Source organism: Rhinolophus sinicus, linkage group LG07 (assembly GCF_036562045.2).
Source record: "Rhinolophus sinicus isolate RSC01 linkage group LG07, ASM3656204v1, whole genome shotgun sequence".
NCBI lineage: Eukaryota > Metazoa > Chordata > Mammalia > Chiroptera > Rhinolophidae > Rhinolophus > Rhinolophus sinicus.
This window is the reverse complement of record NC_133757.1, coordinates 123,003,079-123,027,337: the sequence shown is the minus strand read 5'-3', so window position 1 is coordinate 123,027,337 and position 24,259 is coordinate 123,003,079. Positions and strand designations below refer to the sequence as shown.

The following is a 24,259-nucleotide window of genomic DNA, read 5'->3' as shown; positions in this document are numbered from 1 at the left end:
GCAACGCTAACTCAGAACCTCGAGGGAGGGGACTTCTGGGGAATGTTATTGCCAGCCTACCCACAGTGACTCGAGCAAACCCAGCACAAAAAAAGGCAGGCTCTTCCTCTGGGAAAAAGGAAGACATAAAGGGATGATTTACAATCTGCCCAGGTGTGAGACCACTGGAGAACGCGAGGGAAAGCCCACATGGCCAGGATGTAGACAGAGCTCTGGGCACTCGGTTTGTGCAGAGGTTAGAAAGGTCTTCCACGTGCTGCCACCATCAGAGCGTCTCACCTACTCTGGACCTGTGCGCTCTGCTCTCTGTGCCTCTGTCCCTCTCTATTGTCTGTGAACTGGTAGTAACAGTTAGAGACCTGATCTAAATTCAGATTAGGTTTTTTTTTTTTTCAGTGAGAGTAATTCAAAATATGTACCTAGTAACTACTCTCTCTCCTTTTGTGATGTTAGTGGCCACTGATGGTCAATCCTCCCTTCCTTTGGAGAAAGCCAGACCTCTCACCCTTTTTCTGTTGCCTTTTGCACAAACAGTATCCAAACCTTCGCAATCCCGGGCAGCGTAGGTATGGCCTAGAGAAAAAGGATTATGCACACACGTCCTGGGGAGCACGTCTGTCTACGTATGCATACACATGATTTGTCCTTGTCAAGATGAGTGGTTTCTGTGCTGTGGCAGGAGAGGGCTTCGGGGACCTTCTCAGGCAGCATGATTGGACGCCAGCTCAAAGAGAGCAGGTGAGGGGAAGCGTGGGCTCTGCAGGGAGCGTGTGTACTGTAAACATTACAGCCCCGAGAGTAAGCATATTGTCGTGTATACTTTATTTTTATGCTGTGTTTTTGTACTTTGCCTCCTGGGGGATAAAAACCACATTCCTCCCTTTCTAGGAGGCCAGGAGGGGCAGCAGAAAGGGGGGTCTGGGGGGCAGCGAGCCCTGTGAATTAAGGGATCAGGCGTTTGCTTTCATTAGCCCCGGTGCCAGCCCAGCCTGGGGACCTAGGTGAAGCGTCTTTGATGCTTTCACTTTATGGAAGTCCATAAAGACAATTTGGTGCGGTTCATACAGGACCAAACTAGTCTGGAAGCGAAATCACCTGGAAGGTCTTGACGGAGATTCTCTTCAGCGGGGTTGGAACAAGCTGCTTTGCTGAGGTAGAAGAGCCAGGTATTAGTGTCTTAAGCTGTTTACACTTTGGAACACGTTTTTATTGCCTTCCCAAGTTAAAAGGTCCTATTTTTTCCCCCTCATTATTTCCTATGATTTCAGAATTATCTCCTGAAAGAAAGCTGAATTTTTCTGCTTGATAGTTTCTCTGAAACAAAATTTCTAAACGTAGTTAGAGGACTGACAGGTGATGGGTAACCATGTGGTTGGAAGGCACCTAGAGGTGTCTTTTGGGGAAAGATTGGAATCTCCCAGAGAAAGAAAAGGTCCTGCAAAGAGGTCCTCAGCACACCAGAAACTCTTGGGATTTTTCATTCTATTAGTTTGTATATATAAATTGCTATTTTTGTATGTGAAAATGGTTAACTAGGGACTATTTCATACGGTTCAACATCTATAATTTAGAGATAGGTTTAGCAGCCATCTTGGCATTAATGGATCCAAGCTTTTATGAATGTGAAATTAAGAGGGGATGCAGTTAGGTAAAATTGGTACAAACGGATGAGGAAATGCTCTCTGTTGGAAAAGTCGAATATCCTGATTTTAAATCACACCCCTATAATCTCCTAGTAGGTGTTCCCTCGCTGAGAGTGTTGTAAGGCATACCCAGTCCTGAAGGTGCTTGGATATTAATTGGAAGGTGCATGAATGTGTCACTGTGAAGGGGAGAATTAGATTCCACAGAGGACCAGCACGATGCCCAGGGAAGGACGAATGTCCAAACTGACTTTTGTCTAGAGATAATGGGTCAGGGGCCTATGAATCTTATATAATTTTTAAGAAACTCGGTATTTCTTATTAAAAGGTCAATTTATGAATTTACTATGCAAAACCTAACTCCTTGATGAACTAGACGTTTGGGTCAGCTGGCCAGTGCATTCCAGTTAAGGGCCTGACTTAAACACAAATATGGTAAATACAGTTTAAGTTTTGTTGGATGGTTTAAAAGTACATTTTTGGGGGGTGGCTGGTTAGCTCAATTTGTTAGAGCGTGGTACGAATAACACCAAGTTTCCCGGTTCGATCCCCGCATGGGCCAGTGTGAGGGGTGCCCTCCTTAAAAAAAAAAAAAGTACATTTTCTTCCCACTATACTATTTTCTGGAATTATTTTTCTCCACTAAAAAGAAGTATTTGCCAAATAGGCAATCAATTTTAATTAGCCCTGAGTGAGGTTTGAGAAGGCCACCCTCTTTCCCAGGCAGTATCAGCATAGTGTCACTAAGTTACTTTATTTTCTCTTGTTCTCCCTCAGATCATTATATCTCCAAACCATTTTATTCCAACACACTTTCAATGTTATGGTTCTCAAAGGCTCCAGATTTCCCATGAGGTGAATTTCTTGAAGGCAAGAGTTGTGCCTCAGGGAAGCAGGTGTGCACTGGGAGAGGCTTGTGCTGTTGGACAGAGAGGCCTGTGTTCAAACTGTGGCTACTTTTGTACTTTTGACCACAGTGTGTGTTGTGTGTGTGTATGTGAGAGAGAGAAAGAGAGAGAGAGAGAGAGAGGCCTGGGCGAGTTGCTTAATTGCTCTGACCCTCACTTTCTTAATCTGTAAAAGTACGAATAATAATAGTGCCTAACACAAGGGTCTCATGGGGATCCAGTAAGATGGCGGTGAAAGCACTTTGGGCCGAATACCTCGTACTAGGAGCTGGACAAAGGCTGACTTCTTGGCCTTGTTCTGCCTTCCTCTTCTGCGTAAGCCATTGTGCATATAGACACTCACTGTGCGCTGAGTACTTTGATTTCATCTTGGTGGCCTTTTCCTTGAGGATGTAGAGTGAGACCCCTTAATGTTGGTGGCAAATTATCTCCAAGTCACATTGCAGGATGGGTTCCTTTGTGGAAATCATCTCATGAATCAGTGCCTGTCACTATTTTGTATGTAATAGCTACCATGAGAGGAAAAAAAGTTTTCTTCTGAGAAGGGCTGTGGCTGTTATGTTGTCATTGTTGGCAAGTTTTATTGATACAAAAATCGCAGTAATCCTTGCTGGGACTCCCTTTGCCTCCTCAGCAGTTGAGTGGCACAGCCAATGGATCAGTAATTCTAACATTTTGCATGGATTTGGGTTAGTGAACCTCTGAGAATAGCCCTTCCTCATGGAGCCTCTGTTTGAGGGTTACTTTTATGGGTTTGTAGTACTTTATGCATTGAATTCACTACTCAGTGCTTGCATACTTGTAAATGGTTGGAGCCAACGAAAGCTTTTTGAAATAAATCTGTCTTGGGCAGTCTATAGCAACTTCTCTTTGAGTAATAGATGGTTTAAAATCTGGTCGAACTTTCCTTTTTCTTGCCTATGGATTCTTTGCCCAAACTTTGTAAAGCTAAGAGGTTATAATTTTTTAAAAAGCCCCTGTAAAGATAAAAGATACAAGATAAGATGTGCTTGCAATTGCTTTATTGAGGTTTCAGAAGAAATACAAACAAAACAAAACAACTGAGAAGTTTCTTTGTCAAAGGTCTGGAAAATACAACTTTGGATTGACTTTTGAGAGACCTGTTTTGCATTAAAATACCAAATAAAACAAAATGATGGATTGTTTTGGCACCACTTCGGTTGAGCTTATGTGATGAGAACTGTACATATAAGACAGCCAGTTATTGTCATAGATGACAGATTTTGGGTCCTGTCTACTTGATCAGTGTAGTAACGTCCCAGGGGTGAGGAGCTTTTCCAAGATTCTTATGCCAGGAACGATGCAAACGTTTGCTGTAACAGACTGACATCATCTTTCCAGTTCTGTAGATAATCTATAAGTTGTTGTCTTGCCTGGCACACCGAATTAGTTCCCGTGACTTTCTGTGCAGTGCATTACCATTACTGACATGGCTTCATTTTTCTTTCTTTTTATTATTTTTTCTGCAAGTTTGAAAGTTGCCTTAAAGTATTTTTAACAGGAGATAGGTGCGAGGTTTTCAAGAGGAGCAGATAGCTCAGGCAAGAAGAAATGATGCAAAGCATGTCCTAGGAAACGAAAGAGGATTCATTTGGTTGGAGTATAGGTTATCTCTAGGGGTTTTCAGAGAAATAATGCTGGGAAGGTATTTTGGGGGTAAATTTGGAAGGCTTTGAGTGCCAGAATAAGGAACTGGTATTTAATTAACTTAATTTTTGGCAATGTGTATCAGTTTTAATCTGATGAAACACATATTGGAGAAACTCCTAAGGAGACTAATGGTCCAGAGGAGAGGTGATGAGGTTTGAATAGGCTGGAGGTGATGACAGGAAGCACACTGAGATTGCCTAATTCTGCCACATTACACTTAATACATCTGTTACATAATGTGACATATGTCACTAATGGATATTATTGTAAACCTATTAACAGAAATTGATGACCTGACATTAACTCTGAGGTTAAATGAGGAATAAATGCGTTCAACAAATATTTAAACATAAATTACATTAGGTTGCTGTGAGGAAAGGTTGCCACCACAAATTTATATACTTGAGTGGAGATTTAACTGAAAGATGATTATTGAAGTCAATCGAAACCTAATGACACTTGGAAACCATCAACAAAATAAAAAGACAACCTACTGAATGGTTGTCTTTCACCAATGACACATCTGATAAGGGGTTAATATCCAAAAGTTATAAAGAACTCATACAGCTTAACACCAGAAAAACAAACAATCCAATTAAAAAATGGGCAGAGACCTGAAGAGACATTTCTCCAAAGAGGACATGTAGACATATGAAAATATGCTCACCATCAGTAAACATCAGATAAATGCAAATAAAAACCACAATGAGACATCACCTCACACCTGTCAGAATGGCCATCATCAATAAATCAACAAACAACAAGTGCTGGTGAGGATGTGGAGAAAAGGGAACCCTCATGCACTGTTGGTGGGATTGCAGATTGGTGCAGCCACTATGGAAAACAGTAAGGAGGTTCCTCAAAAAGTTAAAAATAGAACTACCTATGACCTAGCAATTCTACTTCTGGGTATTTATCTGAAGAAATCCAAAACACTAATTCAAAAAGATATATGGATCCCTATGTTTATCGCAGCATCATTTACAATAGCCAAGATATGGAAGCAACCTAAGTGCCCATCAATTTACTGGATAAAGAAGAGGTGGTACATATATGCAATGGAATATTATTTGGCCATAAAAAATAATGAAATCTTACCATTTGGGATAACATGGATAGACCTAGAGGGTATTATGCTAAGTGAGATAAGTCAGACAGAGAAAGACAAATACCATATGATTTCACTTATATGTGGAATCTAAAAAAAGTAAAAAGCAATAAACAAACAAACAAAAAAGAAACAGACTCAGAGATACAGAGAACAAACTGATGGTTGCCAGATGGGAGGCGGTTGGGGGGCAGGGTGGAGAAAGGAAGGGATTAAGATGTACAAATTGACAGTTACAAAATAATCACTAGGAAGTTAAAGTAAAGCAGAGGAAATATAGTCAACAATATTGTAATAACTATGTATGGTGCCAGGTGGGCGTTAGACTTACTGAGGATATCACTTCATATGTTATATAAATGTCTAACCATATGCTGTATGCCTGAAACTAGTGTAATATTGAATGTCCAGTGTAATTGAAAAACATAAAAATTAAAATAAAATAAACAAAAACCAGAACCTTATGGCACTGTTCCTCACTTGGGAGTTTTTAACATTCATTCCCTTTTTACCTCATTTCATCTTTACGACAATTCTGTAAGGTAGCTCCTAGTGTCCTCATTTTGGAGAAACTGAGGCATAAGGAGTGTAAGAACCTTGCCCTGAGTATAAAGGGGCCAAAACAAGATCCTGAATCCATATTTCCAGGGTCCATGTCCATTCCCTGCCGTTTTTATTCCTGCTTCAGCTGTACTCGATGAGCTTTTCATTCTCCATTTAATCAATTTGTTTGCTAATGTGGCCTGTTTGTCATTTTCGTCAAGGGAATGTTAAAAATCCCTCAGACCTCTTTGTTTTCTACTTAAGCTCCTAAGGTCAGTGTGAGTATTGCATCATGAATCACTTGCTCATTGTCATTGGCACGGAGTGAAGGAGAGAATGTCAGCATGTTTGCATTAAATATATTTGAATGAACCCCTATAGCACTTCCAGTGACAGGTCAGAACCTTTAAGCTCTGAATAAATGTTAGTTGATGAGCAATGTTCCTGGGAATAAGAAAGACCCTTAGGAATGTGCTTTAAATGGAACATTAAATGATCCCCTAGTGGCTTGAGATTCATGGTGCTTTTCTAAGTGCCTCATTTATGGCAAGGTGCCTGGGAGACCTTAGCTCCTCGAGTTTTATTGTTTGTAACATGTGATGTGTTGTTTGAAGTAAATTGAAGGCATTTCTTGAAATGCTTCTTCTAGTCTCTCCCATCTTTTCACTTAAAATATAATTCTCATTTTAACTTACAGATTAATTCCTGACTTTCAACTGAGCGTACAGACTCAAGATTTAAGGTTTATTAATGAGTTGCCTATAGAAAACACCCGATAAGAACAGGAGTTGATGATGATGAGATCGTGAGCCTAAAATAATAGCTTGATGCCATAATGGAGGGTCTGGGAGGGAGGGAGTATATTTTTCATGTGAGAGGCATGTTAGCATTTGTGGCCAGAGGGACGACTGTCGCAGTTTTAAAACACGGCCACACATTCATTGAAAGGTGGGGTCTTGTCCTCTTTCTTTGAATCTGGATGGACTTACAACTGCCTTGAAAAATAGAGTAGGACCAGAAATGATGCTGTGTGACTTGCAAGGCTAGGTGATACAAGATTGGGCCCTTCCTCTTTGTTCACTGCACCACTTGCTCTGGGACCCTGAACTGCCAAGCAAGAAATGGTCACTCGGCATCCATCATCCTGCATAGGCCTCTTATGAGTGTTCTGGCCGACAAGGCCTGCTAAGCTCTGCCTTCCAGCCATCCCTGCCATGTAGACATGGAAACGAAGCTGTTGTGGACCCTTCAGACAAATCCAGCGTCTAGTTGAATGCCAATGAATTACCTACATTGATACCACATGAAACAGAAGAATCAACCAGATGAGCCCTGACCGAATTACAGACCCATGAAATTGTGACAAATAATAATAAAATGACGGTTGTTGTAAGCCACTGAGTTTTGAGGTAGTTTGCTATACAGAAATGGATAGGTGGAACAGAATTTGGTACCAGCAGTAGACAAAGTTGAGAGAATGCCTACCTGCTCAACAGTCTGTAAGAATTAAGTGGTTAAGTGGTTACATGTATGATGTCCAGACACAAAGGAAAGTTTTCTGCTGATCTCAAGACACATGGAAGTGTGTGTGTTTGTGTGTGAGGGTGTGTGTGTGTGTGTGTCTGTAGTTATACACTACTTAAAGACCAGCTCTAGAGTGACTTGTTATACAGATTGTTGTGTATTGGTTTGTCATGATTTCAAATCCACTTGTTTGTGACTTCAGTGAAGTTGTTTTTCTCTGAGGGTGAATTTGTTTACATCGCAGAGGCTGTGTCATGGAAGGATGATGTCATCACAATTATGCGACTGATTGCTTGTCAGTATGAACATACGTGGTGGGACAACAAAGTTCGAAAACTTGTTACAGTGAAGTTGTTGGACCTTTTCCACATCAGAGGGATTATTCATTATGAATTTGTACTAGCTTGACAAACAGTTAACCAGGTTTACTATTTGGAAGTGCTGAAAAAGCTGTGTGAAAAAGTTAGACGACCTGAACTTTTCACCAACAATTTATGGCTCTTGCATCATGACACTCCCTTCTGTGAGGGAGTTTTTAGCCTGTAAACAAATAACTGTATTAGAACACCCTCCCTACTCCCTGCTATGGCCCCCAATAACTTCTTTCTTTACCCAAAGAGAAAGTAAATTTTGAAAGGAAGACGTTTTGATGACATTCAGGACATCAAAGGTAATACGATGACAACTCTGATCTCCATTCCAGAAAGAGTTCCAAAATTGCTTTGAAGGGTGGACTAGGTGCTGGCGTCAGTGCATAGCTTCCCAAGGGGAGTACTTTGACGGTGACCATAGTGATATTCAGCAATGAGGTATGGAGCACTTTTTCTAGGATGAGTTCGTGAACTTAATTGTCAGAGCTCGTAGGGAGGAGAAACTAGGATGTAATGGACATTTAGCGGTAAATATGAAGAGTCTGTGAGAACTTACCAGGAGTGTTTTTCTGGGCAAGGCTACTCTTTGTTGATCTAAATAGCTCTCCGAAGAACTTGGAACCTTAGCGCCTGCCATAGGAGGGCTACTCTTTGCTGGAAGTGGTGGAAACCAGACAGGGGCCCCATGGAGACACTATTGCCGGCCAACACTGGCACCTTTGTTTTGCTAGCATTGTGCTCTAATAACAAGGGATTTGAATTAGTGCCTACAGCTTGATGGCTGCTCTTGCTTAGCTAAGCTGACTCTTCTGAGAACCAGCTTGTAGAAAGGTGCATCTCCACCAAATTTTGCCTTTATTTCTTTCATCTTTCCTTTGCTTGGAACAATAGTATAATTCATCTATTACTGTTTTGGAGTATGTTGTTTCTTTATTGGCTTATTAAGAGACATTATCCTGTATGCTATTGGCTTGTGAGATATTATTATAAGTTATAATTCTTGCACTGAACCTGTGTTAAAGAAATTACTGGCAAAGACAGTCTCAGTTTCTGAGCGTAATTTTGCCACAAACAGAACACAGATGGTTTGTCTTGCTCATTCCTTGCCTTCCAGAGATCATGTTGTAAATTTTTGCTGCTCAGAGCACGGTCTGAGGACCAGCAGCATTGCTATTACTTGGAAGTTTGTTAGAAAAGCAGAATCTCAGGCTCTGCCCCAGATTCTGGATCAGAATCTGCATTTAACAAGATCCCAGGAGATTCAAATGCACATTAATTTTGGAGGAACACTGGTGTAAGCATTAGTGGTCGCTATTGTTACCGCTTCCGATACTGTCATGATCCCTAAAACCCAAAGAAGAGCTCCCTCCCACTTTTTGTACCAAGTGGGGGTGATTTATATGCACTGTTGAATAAAATTTCATTCTCCAAATAACATTGCAACATAGATATTACCATCTGTATGATGTGCATGAAGTGAGGCTTAGAGATTCCAACCCGTTTGCCCAAAGCTGCATATCTAGTGAGTGCCAGTGACAAGGGTGGAAACCAGGCCTGTCTGTTTCCAAACTCTGGACACAGTCACCGCCACAGATCACATGGAAGATGATCCCAGGAGATACCTCTAGGGGTGTGGAGAAGTGAGACAGGGAAAGGAGGAGAAATGGGATGCGTTACTGAGCCAGTGCCCACTCTGGACACCTGGAACCTAATCCATGGGAAACTCTGGGAAATGACTTAGAACATGTATCTCAGGGTCGTTCCATCTGAGCCATGAGGGGACTGTGGCATCTCTACAGTCGGGTAGAGGGCTGCTTCTGGGAGTGCTAATTCCTGGTATTTCCGGGCAGCTGAACATGGGAACAAAGTGGGCTCAGGAGGTGACAGAAAGCTCTTAGGCAAAGAAATGCAGGTGCTGGTAGCTGTAAGTCTGTCCAGGATTAGGATGAGAGAACGTGGCTGGGGTATCAACATATCTGCTGCCCTATCTATAATTGTCTGAATCTTACAGAAAGATTCCTCAGAAATGCATTTTCCTCTTAGTTTTTATTTATTGGACCAACTATTGTTATAGAATTAAAGGAAATATACCCAGAGTCCTTATTCCTAGGATACTGACATGTTTTTCAGACCTTGAAGGAAAATATGAATAATGGGAAAGATCACACCGAATCATTTTACCTTAACAAGTAAGAACTTTTTACCTCACTGTACTGTCTAGCCATGCTCATCTATATACATACATAGTGTTATATTCTGTGTTTTAAACATAACGTATCATCCCTTTTCCTCTGTGAAATTTTCTCTGACTCCTCTAGTCTGACTCCTCTGGTTTTATTTTCTTCTGCACCTCTACACTACTTGTAGCCAGAATGAGTTGTGGAAACGTAATATTTATAAGTTGACTACATTTCATTAGACCTGAACCTCATTGCGTCAATGAGCCATTGTAACTAGAATAATATTTGGTGGCACTTGTGAGCAGTTAATGGCGAAAGAGCAAGACTGAAAGGTAGAACCAAGTCTGTATAGATAGCTTCCTTGCCTTCCACCCAACCTACTTTCTCATTCTGTCTCTTGTTGTATTAAGATATAATTTACATGCGTCAAGTGAAGATTTTTGTGTTGCTAATATTTCATGTTATTTTCTTGTTTCCTTACTAGAAGGCATTCCCATTGAGGGTAGTAACCACATCTCATAGTTCTTCTGTGAGGTCCATAGCGTGCAAACAATACATACTTACTGATTGGTTGAGAAGAAATATGCCTGAAAAATACAACATTTGATGGCATATTTGGGTCCTTTGATCCAAGTAGGTATTCACTTGATGCCAGATGCCTCACTTGTAAAAACAGTAATAAAATATCCCCCCCACCCCCCTTCTGTAAAACCTTCCCCCAAGGAGGGATTGACAATGGGATACTTTTTAATAGGACTGAACAGCCTCTTAGGAATGTCAGGCCCATGGTCCTCATATAAAGAATGCCCTATACACGTCCACACACAAAGGTTGACTGCATAATCCTTTAATATGCTTTTCACCAGATTGATTTCAGTGGGAATGAGGAGCAAGTTTTCAGTACTAAACTAGCGATTTGTCAGACTGGTCTTGGGAGAGATACGTGCCTACTCTAATAATTGATATCTATGATGGGAAATTGTTTGGAAAACTAGTACCTGATTGCTCAGCAAAAATGCATGTAGTGTATGTTTTCTGTTAATGGTTTTCTTTCAAAGGAAAAAGTACTTAGTTATTTAGATGATAAATGTTTTTTTTAGTGGTTTGGGGGATCTTCATAAATGGAATACTCCTCAGCAATGAAAGGAATGCAATGCCACAGTAGTAACAGTGAAGGGTCTCAAATGCATTGTGCTAAGGGAGGAAGCCATACTCAAGAGGCTGTAAGCAGTATGATTTCATTTCTATGATACACAGAATCTATGTATAGGAACAGAAAACAGTGCTTTCCAGGGGCTGCAGGGGAGATGGGGTTGACTACATGGGGACAGGCAGTATTTGGGGCAGTGGGACTGCTCTAGACCTTGGTTTGGTGGTGGTGGTTACATGGCTAGGTACATTTGTCAAAACTCACAGAACTGTACACTAAAAAGCATGCTGTTGACAAATGTAAATTATATCTTAATACAAAAATGAAAACTTAACTTCATCCTAGGACAGAGATAACTGCTAAGCACTGAAAGTACAGAGATCAGTAAGGTCAGTCTGCCTGAAGAAGTAAACTGAAGGGAGACAGCTAAACATAAGGCAAGTTAGGTCACGATGTTTTATAACGGAGATGTAACAAAGTGCTAGGGTAGCATACAGAAGGTTGCAATGAACTGTAATCGTGTCTGTGTGTGTGCTCATGTTCAGGGGTGGGCGGGTGTAAACAGGGAGGGCCTCCCCAAGGAAGTGACCCTTGATGGATGAAAAGACGTTCCCCAGTAAGGAAAAATGGGTGGGGGAGCGGGAGCAGGTACATCAAAATCACAGTGGCTAATGTAAACAGTCAGTGAGGAGTTAGTCCAAAGATATAGGGAGAAGGCAAGCGTGAGTTTTTAATAATGAAAAAAAACAAAACAGTTAAAATTTGTTTATCCAAAGGAGAAGGAAAACAAATATTATTGGAAACATGCAAGTTGTGTTCTTTTTCTTAGCTGCAGCTGCTAACCATACAGGCTTGCTGGCAGGGAGCAGGTTCTCTGTCCTGTGACTCTGACGGCACACCCTATGTTCGTCCCAAGGCAAAGAAATAATAGTAATATGCAGGCCTGGCAGCCTGTGCTCTGGAACGGCCTACAAGGAGGAAGTCTGCAATTACATATTTCTGGGCGCACATTAACCAAGATTGAAACCCAGCTTTGGCGGAAAATAGAGGCTGGAATCTTCAGACGCATTCTGTAGCTGTCCTGTGGATTGAGAACAGTAGCCAGACACTGTGCTGACACGAAAAGCTAAGGTAGAATATTGAGAAGACGGGACAGAGAACTTGGGAAGCAGCCTTTATCTCACCTGCCCACAGCATGTGTTCTGTAACACACAGAGCATTGTCCACATCTGAACGGGGAGAAACTATTTGCATTTATTACGCCAAAGCCAAAGCCACAACATAGCGTCTATTGTTCACCTCCCGGGGATGACCCAATCTATTTACCCAAGTGGTTTAAGAGCGCGCCACTGCGCATGGAAAGAAAGGCCTTCTCTTGGCAACATCACCAAGAGCGTCTCAATCACTGTTCCTACCATCTGAACAATTTGGGTTCCACGCTGTGGTTTTGTAATGTCCATTTTTAAAACTTCTTGGACTGAGCTATGATGTGCCCAGTCTAAGTTGGGCATACTTAAAATGAAACAGTTAAGCTAAAATTAGCTTGACATCAAGATGGTGCATGTTCATTTTCCTTATATTTATAGCTGACCACAGTCATTATACAGAAGGCATCTAGTCTTTACCGTGCACTCTAGGGAACAGGAGGGGCGGTGGCAGTAACCAAAGAAGAAAAAAAAAGAGACGTTTTTCCAAAGGCGGACTGTAACCACCACCGCGGGAGCAGTGCCCGCATCTGAGTGAGGTCAGCCGCGCGGAGGGGAGGGAGGATGTTTTGTTGCACAACTGTTTACTCTTCTGATCTTCTGCAGTAGAGTGATGGGATCTTTTCTAAAAGTTTTGCTTGGAGGCCCAGAATTTCACTGACATCACCATAAAGGAAGCCTATGTAACAACAGTTCCTCTTAGAGCTTCTTTACCCAGTAACTTGTTGACTGACCCACCCAAGAGGTGACGGTAAATTAACCCACCATGATGTAGAGCAAAGGGTTTGTGACAAGAGTCAGAGCTCTGAATTGTAGTTCAGTTTCTGTCTCGAGCAAGTTGTGCCATTTGGGACTCAATTTCATCTGATAAAGTCAGAGAGTTGGACAAAGATTCTTCCAGTTCAGAGTTCTGATATTTCCCAGCTCTTCTGAGGGAAGATAATTTTCATCATTCTCACTGTAGGTCAACTGCAGAGGAAAGAAGACAATCTTCTAACCCCATAAAAGCAATATTTTGATTTTTTTTTTTCAATTCTAGAATATCATCTGAAAATTTGCTGTACTTCAGGGATAAGATTTATTATGAGACATTACACATTATTCTTGACCTTGTCTAGCATTTGACTTTGAAATTCTAAGCAATACATTTTTGGCTGTTTTGTGTTATTCCAGTTCCACCATCATTCATTTGACTGAGACATGTTAGTTAAGACAGAGGTGCAAGCCTTTTTGATCATAAGCCATGCTGCATATCATATTCTTTGATTTTACTAGTTCAATTTTCTTTTTTAAAAGATTTTTTATTAAAATATAGGTAACATGCAATATTATATTAATTTAAGGTGTAAACAATAGTTACTCAACGTTTGTATATCTAAAGAAGTGATCACCATGATGAGTTCAGCAACCACCTGACACCGTACTATGCTATCACAATATTATTAACAATATTCCCTATGCTGTATATTACATTCTCATGACTTATGTGTTTTATACCTGGAAATTTGAACCTCTTATTCTCCTTCACCTTCCCTCCCTTTATAATTTTTCAATTATAGTTGACATTCAATGTTATTTTATACTTCAGGTGTATAGCATAGTGGTGAGACATTTGTATAATCTAATAAGTGATCCCCCTAACTAGTCTGGTACTCACCGGGCACTATACATAGTAATTACTGTATCATTGACTATATTCCCTATGCTTTACTTTACATCCCTGTGACTATTTTGTAACTACCAATTTGTACTTCTTAATCCCTTCACCTTTTTCCCAATCCCTGCTCCCAATCCCCCTCCCCTCTATCACCCTGATAAAGCTAGTACCCATCTGATACCCATATATAGTTATTATATTGTTGACTATATTCCTTATGCTATACTCTATATCTGCATAACTACTTTGTAACAACCAATTTATCCTTCTTAAATCCTTCCCCTCTATCACCCATTCCCAACCCCTTCCCTCTCCCCAGTCTGGCAACCATCAAAATGTTCTCTGTATGTATGAGTTTGTTTCTCTTTTGTTTGTTTATTTTGTTCTTTAGATTCCACATATAAGCAAAATCACATTGCATCTGTCTTTCTCTGTCTGACATACTCCACTCAGCACAATACCCTCCAGGTTTATCCATGCCGCTGCAGATAGCAAGAACCCATTCCTTTCCATGGTCAAGCAATATTCCATTGTATATATGTACCATCTCCTCTTCCTCCATTCATCCATCTGTGGACACCCAGGCTGCCTCCACAGCTTGGTCATTGTAAGCAATGCTGTAATGAACATATGGATGCACATGTCCCCTCGAAGTAGTGTTTTGGGTTTCTTCAGATAAATACCCAGAAGTGGGATTACTGGGTCCTTCATTGTCCCTTCTTATAGCCTTTCTTTTAAAGTGCATTTTGTCTGGTATAAGTATTGCCACTTCAGTCCCTACCTCCCATTTTTATGAAATACCTTTTGCCATCCCTTTACTTTCAGTCTCTGTGTGTCTTTTGATCTGGTGAGTCTCCTGTAGGCAGCATATATGTAAGGATCTTGTTCTTATCCATTCAGCCACCCTATCTTTTGATTGGAACACTTAATCCATTTATATTGAAAGTAATTGTTGATAGATATGTAGTTATTGCCATTTTTGTTCATGTTTTTTTTTATATTTTTCTTTTCATCTTAAAGAAGTACCTGTAAGATTCCTTGTAATACTGATTTAGTGGTGAGGAACGTTTTTAGCCTCTTCTTGTCTGGAAAGCTCTTTATCTGTCCTTTGATTCTAAATGATAGCTTTGCTGGGTAGAGTAATCTTGGTTGTAGGTCCTTTCTTTTCATCAGGTTGAATATTTCCTGCCACTCCCTTCTTACCTACAAAGTTTCTGTTTAGAAATCAGCTGATGGTCTTATGGGAGCTCCCTTGTAGGTAACTAACTGCCTTCCTCTTGCTGTTTTTAAGATTCTCTCATTGTCTTTAACTTTTGGCATTTTAATTATGATGTGTCTTGGTGTGGGTCTCTTTGGGTTCATCTTGTTTGGGCTCTCTGCACTTCCTGGGCTTGAATATCCACTTCCTTTGCTAGCTTAGGAGTTTTCAGTCATTATTTCTTCAAATAGATTCTCAATCCCTTGCGTTCTCTCCTCTCCTTCTGTTACCCCTATGATGCAAATGTTGGTACACTTGATGTTGTCCAGAGGCGCCCCTTAAGCTATCCTCATTGTTTTGGATTCTTTTTTCTTTTTACAGTTCTGATTGAGTGTTTTCTGCTATGTTATCTTCTAAATCGCTGATTTAGTCCTCTGCTTCATCTAATCTACTGTTGATTCCCTATAATGTATATTTATTTCAGTTACTGTAGTGTTTATTTCTGACTGGTTCTTTTTTATGTTTCCTATGTCTTTGTTGAAATCCTCCCTGAGATCACTGAACATCCTTATAACCAGTGTTTGAAACTCTGCATCTGGTAGATTGCCTGTCCCCATTTTGTTTAGTTCTTTTTTTTTGAGCTTTCTTCTGTTCTTTTATTTGGGAAATGTTCCTTTGTCTCCCCATTTTAGCTGCCTCTCTGTGTTTGTTTCTGTGTAGGGCTGCTATGCCTCCCGGTCTTAGTAGACTGGCCTTATATAATAGGTATCCTGTGGGGCCCAGGGGTGCAGTCTCCCTGGTCACCAGAGCCGCGTGCTCCAGGTTGTTCCTTGTGAGGGTTCTGGGTGCCCTCCTGTTATTGTTGAGACTTGACTGCTGTCTGCACATCAGAGGGAATGATTGACCCTCAGGCTGATTGGTTGTAAGGACTGGCTGTGACTACAGTGGAGGAGCTGTTATGCAGGGGCTCGCTTTAGCAGGGCTCTGTTGCCTGCCAGATCTGCCGTTATGGTGTGTCCTTCTTGAAGGTGGCCAGGCGATGCTCCAGCCAAGTCCAAAGCTGGCCAGTGGGACTGCCAGCCCTGGGGCCTCCTGGGATGAGACCTACTATAGGCCAAGTTCGGCTGCAGTCCGTACCTTGCCTGGGGTACCTGGCATGAGCCACAAAGCAATCCAGAGATGGCTGCCACCTTCACTGTGCTTGGACGTGTCTCGAGTGGCTGGTCTGGGAAGCAAGGCTGGCTGTCCCTAGTGCTGGGCTTAGGGTTGCTCAGCCAGAGGCACAGAACACACTGAAGACAGAAGCTGCTTGTTTGAGATTTTAGGAATGTCTGAAGCATGAGACAAGGCAGGCCGTTTATATGGAAAAGTCATTGGAAGTGGCTTGGATGTGCCTGAAAGTTGCGGGGGTGGGGGGAAGGGGAGCATGGTCTTGGAATCAATAGGGCAGGGCAGATAAAGGGTGACAGTCAGTTTGATGGGGACTCAGATTGGCATCTGCGAACGTTTGCACCGTGGGAGGGGAAGGGCTCAACAAAGATACAATAGCTTCCGCCAGTTCCTCCATCTTGGAGTAAGCTTCCACTCCAGCCCTCAGCCTGAAGGCAGACAATTCAGTTCCTCCCTATATGTCCCTGGTGCCTTTTGAGCTGCTGCCCCAGCACTAGAGCTCAGAGTGAGAGCGAGTGAGTCTGTCAACAGGTAAGTCCCTGTGCAGTCCCTTTAAGAGGAGCGCCTGGGTGTGTAGCCACCATCCGTCTCACTCAGCTACAATCTCTGCTGGTTTTCACAGCCAGAAATTATGGGGACTTCTCTTCTCTCCTGGGCACTGAAACTCTGGGCTGAGGAGGGGCTAGGACCCTTCACTCCTCAGCAGGGACCTCCATAGTCAACATATTCCTCCTGAATTTTAATGGTCACATGCAGGTGTGGGACCAGTCCATTCCATGTCTCTGTCCCTCCTACTTGTCTTAGGGTGGCTTCTTCTGTATGTTCATAGTTGTAGGGCTTTGGTTCAGCTAGACTTCAGGTAATTCTCAGTGATGGTGGTTCTGTGGTTTAGTTGTAATTGATGTGGTCCTGAGAGGAAGTGAGCACATCATTTACCTATTCCACTGTCATATTGATCAAGCCATTACTAATTCAATTTTCAAAGTAATAGACTTTAGCTATGTAACAGAGGGATGCTCAGGGGTTATGTCAAGTACCCTATCTAAAATGAGAATAAAAGATACTTTGAATCCCAGCTGTTTACTTTAATGCATTATTGGAATCTTTTTACCATCTTCTTTTCCTGAATATTCATTATATTGTGGTTACTAGGGAAGAAAAATCTATGGTGGCATATGTCCCTGTGATTGTGTGAATAATCACAGAAATGGAGAGGAGGCAAATAAGAAAGAGATCATGGTCTCAGACCAAGGAGGAGTTGAAAATGAGATTGATGGATTTACAAGAAGACACCAAGTTCTGAAGAACACTTTTTATGTTGTGACTTATTATACATGAAAACTGTTTGTGACAGTGAGCAGTGATTCAATGACGCCTAATGAATCTTTTAGATCAAGAGTTGTCAAACTTTTCTGTAAAGGGCCAGATAATAAATACATTGTGCTTGTGGGCCATGAGATTTCTGTGCCAACTCCTCATTTATATTTCGTACCAATATGTAAATGAATGGGTGTGCTGTGTTCCAGTAAAAAATTATTTATTAAAAGAAGGCAGTGAGCTAGATTTGGGGCTATAATTTTGTGAACCCTGGTTGAAATTATTGTGTTCATCCACATCATTAGCAACATGCACGACAAGCATTTTTTTGCCCCTATGTTATGCAATTTATGGTACAGTTAGGGTCACTGTGAAAGTTGAGAGGAGAAGGAAGTAAGCTTGAGCACCAGTGGCCCACAACTCAGCCTCAACTCACTGATCAGAAAAAGACCAATTTTTAAAAGAGAAAACTAATAATATACAATAATGAAGGTCAAGACCTCTTTTGATTCTGCAAATATATTCTTCAGTTGTACCTAAACGTTTTAAGTGTCCACAGGGATTGATTTATTTTCTTTGACAATAAAAACATCCTGAAATTAAAATCAAACTCCTGAGCACTTCTGAATATTCAAACTCTCTTTTGGCGACATCAGTTCATTCTTTGGAGCATTTTAAAAACTCCAAGATGTCAGCTGACAAGCACCTTCTAAGCTCAGCCAGGACTCTAATGCTTTATGTGTTTAAACGAGCAAATGTTTGTGGAAACAAGGGTTTGTATATTAACTTTTTTCTCTAGTATCACAGGATTGACCTAATCTGAGATGAGGTAAGACTAATTTTGTCAGATCCGTTTTCCTGTTTCTACTTTCAAGTTTGAGCACTCAGTTTCTCCTGTGCATCCCAGATGAAATAAAACTCTCATTTTAGAAAGGAGATGGGTGGGCATACAGTCCTGCTATAACTGCTTGTTTTTATCTTTCTTTTTTGGCTCCAACAATCCTTCGTTATAGAAGGCTAAACAAGTGTGGTTCATGAATTTGGTTATTGTTCAGCATTTTAGCTTCTAACAAGCTGCTAATTTTAGATTAATAGATAGATTCATGCATAGGGTAAGATTTTAGGGGTGCCGAAAAGAATGATTGCGCTATATTATCATTTTTCTTCAGTGTTTGAAAAACTCACTTCTTTGGCTTAGGGCCTATTAAAACATGTATTTTATATGGCAGAGGAGTATTATCAGCTATTACCATCTCATCACAAATTTGATTATATCGTGGCTAACAGAGAGATAAATCGGGTACTAAGGGTCCTACCCCAGATAGATACTTCTAAAAAGACGGAAAGAGTGGTGATTTGTTGTCTCATTTACTGTATCATTTCTCCCTCTATTTCAATAACACTGAAAACACAAACCTTTTCTAGGGGTGGTAAATTGTAGGAAGGTAAATGCATGGGGGGAACGAGTGGGAGATAAAGATTATTTTAGTTGTTATGCAGACTGAGGGGTGCCATCTCCAGCGATAAAAGCCATCTCTGGTGATTTACTCATTCTCCTCTTCCTGGTGATGGGAAACGGGAAAGAGACACCTTCACAAAGGTAAATTTGTGCTCTGCTGTTAGGAAAAATGGGGGAGGGCAGAGAATTCCTCATATGTCTGCTGTTTCTTAATTGTCTTCAACTCAAAATAATCCTTTTGCCAAATTTAATCCATAATCCTTATAGCATATTTTGGGGTGGTATATTCTGATCCCCTTCAATCTCTAATCTTCAATTTCTTTATCTGTAATGAAGATAATGTTACCTTAAGAATTCTTCTGAGAATGGAATGAGGTGGTGCTGTGAAAGCATTTTGAGAACTATAAAGCATTCTACAAATGTAAGGGTTTATTCTTATGTTTTAAGTTGCATATTCTTTCCTGAAATTGAAATCTCAGTTTCTTATAAATTCATGATGAAACTAACCCAGTTGAGAAAAACGGAATAGAGATGAGAAAAATAAGCAACAAATAAACATCCTTATGTATCTTTCCAAAAATGCCCCTATCCTTTTACTGTCCACAAACAGCCAAGGAAGATAAGAATGGAACTAATTATCTTCAAATATCCCTTGACTCCTCGACTTCCCATCTGAATTTAATTCTAAAAAAAAGAGATCCTGATGAATTCCTGCCTTCAGGTATAATTACCTCAAAATTGACTGACATTTAAAGCACACATGACACTTTTTAGCTTTAATTAGAGTAAATTGGTGGAATTTATTTGATGGGTACTTTTGGGGATGGTTGGAGGCATGACAATATACTTAGCATATCATTTCCTGCTGATGCTAACATTTAACCCCATCAGAGAATTCTATATTTAGGATAAAAATCACTTAAATGTAGCCCAGTGATTGTTATGAAGCATTCAATCTAGTCAGTGAGAGATGCTCTGAGGAAAACAAAATTGTCACTGACAACAGGGGAAACCAAAAATCCACAGAAGTTTTATTTAAATAATCTTGAAGCTTTTCTCGATTTAAGAATGTTAAAACTCTTTTACTTATAACATTTTTTGACACCGATAATATGAACACCAAAAATAAATGCAATATGTAAGAAGTGTTTTAGACCAACTCCAAAAAGTATGGGTGAAAACACGCATCTGAGTCTCTCTTGTGATTGATTTAAATTGTTCCATACTTATGTCAATTTCTCCTCCTTTATAATTTTAACTTTCTTTTTTTCTGGATTAGGCCAACTAATGGTTTGTTATTTCATCAATTATTTCAAACCATCACTTCTTAGATTTATTTATCACTAATATTCTTTTTTTTTTGCATTCTACAATGATTAGTTTTCTTTTTCTAGTTTATTTTTCTAGTTTATTTTTCTACAATCATTTTATTTTTCTAGTTGACATTAATTTTATTTTTCTAGTTCCATTTTTCACTTCTGTAATTTTATTTTGTTGTTCTTTTTCTAATGTAGTGACTTGAATACTCAACTTATTTTTATTCTTTTTTATTTAATCATGTGTTTATGATTTTGGGTTTAACTCTAAGAGTTTTAACCAGCCCATACCTTGTAAAATATGTACTGTATTTCATTATTATTTTGTAGATATTTCGAAATTTTCATTTTTCTTTGACCTACATAAATTTCTTAATTTTCGTAAGATTGATTTCCTTCTTGTCCTTCTCTCCTTCTTTATTTATACTTTAATGTCACTGGAGGTCACAGTCAGATAATATATTCTGTGCTAGTTCTAGTTTTCTTTTTGTTTTGATTTATGGTCAGAAAATTTTCTAAATGTCCCATGAATTCTTGTAAGGTGCATTATTATTTTTTATTAAGATAGCAAGTTCTACTTATCTTTAATGTTCATGTTCATCAGTTAAGTAATTGAAAGCCAACGTTCTTAATTATTTTTTGTCTAATTGATTTCCCATGGACCAACTACAATTGTGATTTAAAGTTACCTAATCTTATGTGTTAGTCTATTTTTCTTTGCATTAGCTGTAGTCTATGTGTTGTGAATTTTAATGTAACTATTTTGTGCATCAAGACTGTTGTAATCTCATTGTGAATATTCCTTATCATAAACTTTCCTCTTTCTTCTGTTTAACATTTCTGTTTGAATTTAATCTTATCTAATATTAATACTGTGACCAACATTTATGATCGTATTGCAAATGTAGTAATTATAAATTAGGTGAACAAAGAAAACTATAGCTTCTTTATTCTCCCCACGAGCTAATTTTCTTCCAAAGCCTTTCTTCTTCTAGAAAGGAGCAACCATGCGCTTGCCAATGGATGGTATCCCAGTCTTCCTTGGGTGTCTTATGCTCCTTTGGGTAAATGCTCAGGACTTAGGGAGTCCCCTCGCCTCTCTCTGTGTCTCCTTGAGACGGTTTCTTGAAGTGTCAGGTAGTTTTACCTCTCATTGCAGGCTCTGTCATCATTCTCTGCATCCTTATTGGTCTCTGTTGCCCGGGTCTGTTGAGGTGAGCTTGTCTGGGCTCTTGAGTGTGATGGCTTTGGGTTGAGAGAGACTCTCATTCTGTGGCCTCTACTCTTCTGGATCCCAGGTCTTGGTTGTTCCAGAAACCTGTCTAGTTCTTCTGGGCCTCAACTAGGGCACCTGGGACCTTCTGGATCTTTTGCATGCTACACATAGACTTTGAGCGGCCACCATTACCCCAGGTTCATGGGCCCTCCCTCTGTCAATCCATGTTTCCTGTTTTTCCACATCGTATTGGTGTGGCATTAAGCAGTGAGAAGGGTTTTCGCTAGGGGCTTGCAGCCGTCTGCAGGCCGTGCTGGGGGAAAAGGGCCCCCACTCTTGATATTTTCCCTCCATACTTATGGGAATGTTTTTATGGCTTTATCTTTTTTTACGTCCACTTTAGAAGTTTTGACTTTTCTATGTCGCTTTATGCTTTACATCAGAGATAAATCTAAAACAGTTTTTAAAAAGTACTATGTAATGTGAACATCATTTTCCTTTAATAAGTATATTCACCTCAGTGGCCTATATTGTTGATCCATCAGCACATCCTGTTGATTTTATCTTCAAAACCTATGCCAACTCCATCTACTTTTTGTCTCCACCACCACCATCCTAATATAAGCTACCTTCCTTTTTGCTTGTTTTGTTTAGGTCTGGATTACTGCGAATGCCTCCACATGTATCTCCCTGATTCTAATCTACACAGCAGCAGGAGTGATTATTTAAGAATATGAATGAGATCATGTGAATTTGCAAGACTCAACAAAGGCATCTCTTCACACTCGAAATACAATTAAAATTCTCTCTCCGATTCTGCATGGGCTCTATATTCTCTAGCCAATGCCCAAGGGCAGATCACTTCCTACCCCTTTCTTCCTTGCAGACTTCTGTCCAGCCAGACCACACTGACTGACGAGCTCTGTGCTCTGGAGCTAGATTAGCTGCTTCCTGCCTAGGGCTCTGGGACTGGTTTTCTGACAGTGGAATGCCCTTTCTGCAGGACTTCTCAGGGTTGGTTCCTTCCTGGTCTTACTTTCAATGGTCATATCCTTAGAGAGGCCTTCTCTGACCATCCAATCTAAATTGTCTTCCAGTTGGATTTTATCACATTCCCTGTTTTTATGTTCATTACGGCATGTATTACTACCTGATTCATTGTACTGATGTATTTGTTTATTTATCTACCTGTCTCAAGCAGTGATATGTCAGCTGCATGAGAGTTAGAACATGTCTGTGAGTTCTCAGTACTACTGTTAATGCTAATAATAGCAAAATAACATAGTGTCTCCTGTGGTTCTTCAGTCTGGTCCTGTTCTCAGCCCTTGCCATGTATTAGGTCTCTAACCTTCATGGTAATCTCATGAGGTAGGTACTCTTATCAGCTTCATTTTATAGTTGAAAGAACAGAGACACAGAATTTCAGTGACTTATCCAAGGTCACAAAACTATTCAATTGTAAAAGTTGGGATATGAAACCAGGCCAGGTGGCTTCAGACACTCCACTGCTATGTGCTGGTCGTAGGAGTTACAGATTCCAACAAGGCAAGGTCACTATCTGGTACTCCGTAGCTGGGAACATAGGTGTGTGAAAGGAAGTCACTGCAAAGCCTGATAAGTTTTATATTCCAGCCATTGATGGGGTTCTAGGAAAGCCTATAAGTGGAGCATCTTATTTATATTAAAAAAATCTTTTTGTATTAAAATGTGTCAGAAAATCCTGATTAGTGTATTTGTTGGGCCATCAACATTTGTTGACATGAGTATCTGGAGTCATTGTGGAAAGATGGAGGTAGCAAGGTGAAACATTTTCCAATAGAAAACATACCAAGAACCTGAAGTTTGTAAGGCGGGATTCTTTTTCCGCAATGATTTTGATATTGGTTTCCTATTCCTTTACTCTGTCTGAGAGAGAAATTATTTTACAGATGAAAGGTGATGTGAGGGGCCTCGAAGGAGGTGACCCCAACCATCAGGAGAAAACCATGATCTGCCTGCTTTGAAGAAATATTTTGCAATAATGAGGCCTAGTTAATGTCAGTGCTTAGGACAATATGAAAGTTTGCCAAGCTACTTGGTGCAATTCTAACGGCCAGAAATGGCAGTTTGATCACGGCTATGCCAAGTAGCCATCCCATGCCTCACTGCATTTAGCAGTAAAATGAGATTCACTGTACGCATCCAGTAATGTAGGTATTAGACTACGAGTGGGTATTATTATCCTCGGTTTACTGATAAGGAAATCGAGGCCCAGAAAGGTTAAATAATTTGCCTAATACCACACAGCTACAAAATATACATTTGAACCCAACCATAGGGTTGTGTAAGTAAAACAAGAAATAATTACCACTGCTGTGTGACTACTGTTTGCCTGGGGCTGTGCTGGGCACGTTAACGTGTTGTCTCATTTATTCCTCATAACCCTGTGAAGTGAGAATTACAGGTAAAGACACTGCAAATCACATAGGGTTAGGGAATTTTCCCAAGGTTGTGTAAAACCAGGCCTGTCTGACTCCAAAATCTCTACAAACTGGTAATTCATTCAACTCTTTAAACGAGCAAGTGAGACAGTGTTCTTCCTTCTCCGTCACTGCCTTTGCCACCCCACCTTCTTCTCCACAGG

At 40.3% G+C, this 24,259-nt stretch overlaps 1 long non-coding RNA gene across 2 annotated transcripts in view; it reads left to right on the top strand.

Annotated features, from left to right (window-relative positions):
* The first annotated feature begins 979 nt into the window (after positions 1–979).
* The window catches only part of LOC141572760 (uncharacterized), a 323,171-nt gene continuing 299,891 nt past the window's right edge, over positions 980–24,259 (top strand). For both annotated transcript variants that reach the window (XR_012498226.1, XR_012498227.1), the window contains exon 1: positions 980–1,166. This is a non-coding gene — a long non-coding RNA (uncharacterized LOC141572760). The remainder of the gene's footprint in view (positions 1,167–24,259) is intronic.